The sequence below is a fragment of the Psammomys obesus genome, unplaced genomic scaffold (assembly GCF_907164565.1).
Source record: "Psammomys obesus unplaced genomic scaffold, mPsaObe1.curated_primary_1811, whole genome shotgun sequence".
NCBI lineage: Eukaryota > Metazoa > Chordata > Mammalia > Rodentia > Muridae > Psammomys > Psammomys obesus.
The window spans coordinates 1,049,283-1,049,901 of NW_026585687.1; positions in this window are offsets into that span (position 1 = coordinate 1,049,283).

The window sequence follows — 619 nt, forward strand, 5'->3', positions numbered from 1 at the left end:
TAAAAATATACAAGATTTTGTAGGCGTCTTAAGAGTGATCCTTAAGCTTTATACTTCAATTGACTCTACAGATTATTTATAAAGCTTAATTTTAAAAGAAAAAGGCAAATAATTTCCTAACTTTAAAGTTGCAGTGTCATGTGTCAAACAGAAATGGGTTACATTCATAAAAAGGGTCTCTAAATGTTTTTACTTTAAATTTTCTTAAATGTTTAAGGGGCTTGGGGAAGAAGAAAAATGGGGATAATCATTTTCTTTAGCACCATAAAGCATTTAATTTACTGAAGAGGTGCGTTCAGTTCTACGGAAACTAAAGACTAGTAAGTACATTCAAAACTCTGTAGGCAGCAAACTCCAGTCAGTGCTACAGCTAGCCAAATGGAGACTCTGAAGCTCTCTATCTCCCTGGGAATGAAAAACAAAAGGCCCCTTTTTAGTTTTCATTCAGTCCTTTTCTTTTGTGCTGTAAAACTAGGCATCTTTCAAAGAGGCAGAATGTTTTCAGTATCTCCTTCCTTCCTCTCCTTCTTTCCTTGCTTCCTTCCTCTCCTTCCTTTCTTCCTCCCTCCCTCTCCTTCCTTCCTTCCTTCCTTCCTTCCTTCCTTCCTTCCTTCCTTCC